This window comes from Microtus ochrogaster, chromosome 15, assembly GCF_000317375.1.
Source record: "Microtus ochrogaster isolate Prairie Vole_2 chromosome 15, MicOch1.0, whole genome shotgun sequence".
Taxonomy (NCBI): Eukaryota; Metazoa; Chordata; class Mammalia; order Rodentia; family Cricetidae; genus Microtus; species Microtus ochrogaster.
Window position 1 is genome coordinate 31749145 of NC_022017.1, and position 6000 is coordinate 31755144.

The window sequence follows — 6000 nt, forward strand, 5'->3', positions numbered from 1 at the left end:
CATTCCTCCTTCCTATTCACTCGAGACAAATTCTCTTCTAAAGTTGGGGTTCACTGTTTGGGGCGAGGCTAGCTGACTGACTAAGAAGCCTCAGCCATTCTCTTGACTCCCTCCTAACCCCAAACCTCAGCACTGGGTTTGGATGTGTGAAGCCACACCTGTTTTTATTGAGGCACCGGAGATCTGAACCCAGGTTCACATGTTTGTGTAGGAAAGGGCTTTTCCCCAGTGAGCCATTTCGTGTGGTCCGTCATATCGCCAGCTTTTCACTCAGCTCAAACCAAGGACTTAAAAGCATCTGAAGCTACCTTAGGCATAATTTAGGTTGAAGGAGCTGGAGTATTGAAGCAAGTCATTTAGGAGTGGACCAGCCCTGTCTCCATTCCCTTTGGTTCCCATTGGTCCCAGACTCCTTCCACACAAAGGGAACTGAGTTATCCAGAATGTTCACTTGGAGGATTTGCTCAAAACTGTTTATCTAGAGATGCATAGGTTTTCTTGCTAACCTTATACCAATTGATACAAGCATTTCAAGTCTTCACTCACTTTTGTGTAATGGCCTTCCTGTGATTTCCACAGTCATACTGGGATGTCCAAATGACCATAGAATAGTTCTGGATAGAGGTGACGTGGAATATGAAGCTACTGCAGTGACCAATGTGACACCATACTTCTTTCTTTCCTTCTTCTTTTCTTCCTGTCTCTCCCTCCCTCCCTCCCTCTCCCCCCCTCTCTCCTTCTTTTTTTCCTTTGCCTTTTCCAGACAGGGTTTCTCTGTGTAACAGCTCTAGCTGTCCTGGAACTCACTCTGTAGATTGCACTGGCCTGCAACTCACTGAGATTCACCTGTCTCAGCCTCCAGAGTGCTAGAATTAAAGGTGTGTGCTACCACCATCTGGCAATCAGGCACTTTGCAACCTCCAGTGCCCCACAGTCATGTCCACTTTGGTAACAGACTTTGGAATTTCTATTACCCTGTGCATGGCCCAGCTGTGTAACCAAAATAGCTGGCGTGTTTTGCCGAAAGAAATGCTACAAGGGTTCCTTGGTCTATCTTGAGACTCAGTGTGATTCGGCTGGCTTGTGCCTTTGTAAATGCAGCGTGCCTGAGTTTCCATGCCAAGAGTTCTTTGGTATCAAGAGCTTCTTGTAGATGGCTGGCTTTAACAAAAGACTCCCATTTGGCTTTCTATACTTGGGATCTGTCACTTCCTTGCTTGGACTATAATACTATGCATTGAGCTGTTTTAGGTTCCCTAGTTGATTATGAAAATCCAAAGCCAGATAAGATGAGACACCTAGAAAAGGAGAATACAGAGCCTGGGAGATGCAGGGTCTAAACTGGCTATCTCTTTCCAGTGGAGGGATTGGGACACCAACCCAGTCACATAACCTTCAACCTACAGTTTGTCCTACCTACAAGATGTGCTGGGGTAAGAGTAACACAGAAATTATGGAAGTGGCCAACAAATGATTGGTCCCAGTTTGAGACCCATACCATGAGAGGTAGCTGACCCCTGACACTTCCTAAAGGGGCACAACCTAGAGGCTGGATAGTCATAGATCTACGATAGAATCAAACACGACTGGCCAAAAAAAAAAAAAGTCAGTGAAATGATTCCTAATGATATCCTGCTCGATTCATAGATAGGTGCCTAGCTCAGTTATCATCAGAGAGACTTCATTCAGCAACTGATGAAAACAGATGCAGAGACCCACAGCCAAATATTAGGGGAAACTCGGAAATTCTGCAGAAGAGGCCGAAGAAGGATTTTAGGAGCCAGAGGGGTCAAGGACACCACAAGAAAACCCACAGAATCCACTAACTTGATCTCATAGGGTCTTACAGAGACTGAACCAACAACCAGCAAGCTTGCATGGGATGGATGTAGGTCCTCTGTACCTATGTTACAATTGTGCAGCTTCTTCTTGTGACCTCCTAACAGTGGGAGCAGGGGCTGTCTCTGACTCGGTTGCCTACTTTTGGAACTCTCTCTTCCTATCAGGCTGCCTTATCCAGGCTTAATAGGAGAGGAAGTGCCTAGTCTTACTACAACTTGATATGCCATGGATGAATGATAGCCATGGGAAACCTGCTGTTTTTGAAGAGACACAGGAGGAGTGGATGGGAGGGGGACAGAGAAGGGACAACTGGGAGAAGAGGAAGGAGGGGAACTTCACTCAGGATATAAAAACCAAAGTAACAACAACAATAAAAATAATAAAAAGAAGCTCTCGCCTCTCTCGTCTCTCTCGCTCTCTCTCGCTCTCTCGTTTCCTGCCCCCCTTTGCTTCATGCTCTCCCTCTCGCTTCTCCCCCTTTCGCTTCATGTTCTCTCTCAACCAAGTGCACTCCAGTAAAGCATGATCTGAGAAGAAGAAAAAAATAATAATAATAAAAAGAAGATGAGCCTACTCTAGTTTGAGGACCAGGGTCCATGGACCTTATAGTTTTCTATTAACAGAATTGAATTTTGGTAAATTGGTTTAACTCTCTGCTTCTCACATTCTTGGGATGTATGTGGACCATATTTCTTTCCTTAAAATGTGTATTTTGGTTTTAATTATGTGTATATGTCAGGGTGGGGTGTGCAGATGTCCATAGAGGCCAAAGGTGTCAAATGCCCCCAGAGCAATGAATCATCTGACATGAGTTCTGGGAACTAAACTTGGACCTTCTACAAGAGTAGTACATGCTCTTAACCACTGAACCATCTTGCTAGCTCCCTCCCAGGTCACGTGATTCCTAACATTACCCACTTCAGCTGTTAGAGCCCATGAATATTTGAAATTTCACAATTAGACATGATTAAGGTCAATTTCACTCTTTATTAAAAAAAATTAGTGAAAATTCAGAGAAACAGTGACTCTTTCTTGCTCAGTGTTTGGAAAATGAGTCATTGGAACAGAGTTGTCCAGGAGATAAAAACCCAGGATGTTGTTTTCTGGTCAGACGAATTATAAAATTATCTGTTTCTTCTTAGAAGAAAGAAAAAGCATGAGGATCCTTTATAGACAGGCAACAGTGTGGCTGTGTGGCAACAGACAGGCAACTGAGAGACGTGGATGGTTTTTACAGCCCAAGTGGGAGTGGATGGTGTGTGATCTTGGATGGAGTCCACTGTAACTCTGCCCAGCCCCAGCCCTGCTGAGACAACCACCTTGCCTTCCTCTGTGCCATCTGGGTCAGCTGAGGCATGCTTTTCTTACTCTGCACCCCACAGCTCCGCCCTTGGTCCTATTGGCTAGCTACGGTTTGTGGAGATGGAAAATGCTCTCCACTGCCAAGAGTAGTGTTCCAACTGCGCCCGCAAGGACCTAGAAACAAATATAGAATCAAGCATGATTTATCTAGTGCCTGCTGGGTTTCAGTCCTTGGAGCTTTAAATATACTGTCTCACACCACCCAGGGATATAGTCGTGCATTGAGGACTGATAATTGAGAATAATCTTTCAAGTAGCTAAAGCCAGTGGTTTCCTGACTTATTTTTTTTAATAGATCTTTTTGTCTTATTTCAAATGAAACCGTACGTGGATACTTCTTCACACACCTCATTAACTCTTGTACTTAGATTTGATTTGTGGGTGACCTACCCAGCAGTTATTGGCTTTGTGCTAAGAGCAAAAAGCCTCAAGGGTAGCCAGTCTTGCCCTGGATGTGCTGGCTCTCCATCACTCTGTGCAGGGAAGGCTAATGGAACATTCTGGGAAGAGTTTCTTTCCCTGCAAGGAGAAGTCTAGTGTAAGGCACTTTCCCTTCTTCCCCTGGGTGATGGGTTGGCATTTGAATCATGGTAATGTCTTGGGCTGGATGCAAAGGCACACAACATGGTGATGCACTAGGAAGACACGAAGATCACATTAGTCTTTGACGTTAGCATTGGTTCACTGATCTGGCAACCATTAGGTCTCCTTTTACCTTTAAACCTAGTAGCTAGGTAATTTTGGATGTGGAGTCTGATGACAAGGAGTTCAGATCCTCCTCCTTGGGGAGGGGCACCTCATGAAGCCTACCAGGCGTCTGCCTTCAGGTTGCATACTGAGGCAACTCGAAGAACTGTACAGGGAATTTCCAAGTCATGAGCTGCTGGCAGTTTAGCCTTGTGCTATCTGTATTGGTTATGCTATTCTATTTTATTTCAATACCAGAACATGTAATTTCACTGTGCTCAGGGGGTATGGACTGGCTAATAATTTCATCTTCTCGAAGGTTTTATTAGATAGTAACTGGCCAAAATACCAACCGTTTCCCAAATATAGGAGGTGATTATTCCAGTTTAAATTATGCTTTCTAAGAGACCAGCTATATTGGTGTAATCTCTTTATTATTTCATCTCACTATGTAGCAAAATCAACACGTGTTGCCCTTGCATGGAAGCAACTGTAGTTAATATGCTTAAGTTTTGGTTCCTTCTTACATTGTGATGCTGGGGACTGAACCAGGACCTTGTGCATGCCAGGCAAGTGTTCTTCTACCCTCTTTTTAATTGTACCAAAGGCACTACAGTCACATGAGATACTAGCAAGGTAATCTGTGCAGGGGAGTGAGGGTGGGGAGAAGCTCCGTAGTGTATGTTCATGAGTCCTACAAATAGAAACTTTTTCTACAAAGAGAAATTTAACCTCCAGGGTTTGCTCAATGAATAAAGTGCTTGCTTTGCAACCCCAATGACTAGAATTTGAAACTCCAGGAGATAAGTAAAATACTGGTCCAGTGGCCTACCTGCAATCTCAGTGCTTGGAAATTGAAGATGAGATAATCCCTGGAGTTAGTGGGGTAACCAGGCTAGCCAAATCTGTGAGCTCTGGGCTCAGTGAGAGATCCTGCCCCAAGAAATAAGAAACAGAGCGATTGAAGAAAATACCTGGCACTCTGATCTCTACCTGCAGGCTCCCGCACTTACACCTATATATTGAGAACATGCATACACACTTGCACAAACCACACACATGGCAAAAAAAAATAGGGTTTATCCTGAAAGAAAAAGGCAGTGTGAACTTGGCAAAAAGTTACAAGGTCATCATGACTGGCAGGACTCTTGGGCATCGGGGTATGCAGTGTGCTGCTACAGCATGGGAAGGGGTTGCTGAGGGTGGCGGTGGGAGGGGCTAGGCAAATGACTTCGCCAATGGTGACTACATGTGATTGGACAATAGATTCTGAGACAGAATGCCCTGAGTGGATATGGGAGATGGGCATTGGACAGTCCATGAAACCAAGTAGGAAACAAATTTTACCCCGTAGGTGAAGAAAGAAGAATCACTGCGGGTTTGAACTGAGGGATATATCGTGTTTCCTCTGAGATGGGGATTGGCAGTAGCTCTGTGCCCTGTCTCAGAAAGTACTTTTCTTGCCATTGCATCAAAACCCCTGATAGGCACAACTTACGAGAGGTGACGTTTATTTTGGTCCAGAGCTTTGGGCGCTATCAGCCCATAGTGGTGGAGATGGCAAATGGATGCCCATGGTGGCTCTGACGTGGTGACAGGAGATGGTAGCATGGCGTGTTATTTTTCTGGAAGGATTTGGAAGCAAAGGGAACAGGACCAGAGCAGGGAGAGGCTTTAACTCTTAAAGCATCACACCTGATTGTTAGACCTTTTTTATTATCTACAGTGGCTGCCCATGAAGCAAAAGCTTCGGCTGCAAGGGCTGCAGTTTAGGGGACTCTGTTCCCTCAGGCACCAACTCTTTTCAAAGCTACTAAGGGAAACTATCTAAATCTAAAGAACTCACCAATCAAGGTTTGAGGTGGAATGCTGCTAGCTCAGAGATACTGAATAGCAAGTAGCTAACTTTCTCACTTTGCTGGCATCTTCCAAATAACCCACCATCCTTCTCTCCGCCCCCACTCAAAACCCTTGTTACACCTGGTTCCTCCTTGCCACTTCTTGTGAGCTACTTGCTGACTCAGCCTCCTGCGTGCAGGTTCATTTTATTCAATCAAACACATCTTTGAATTGTTAACAAAAGCAGTAGGAAAAAATGCAGCACACCTT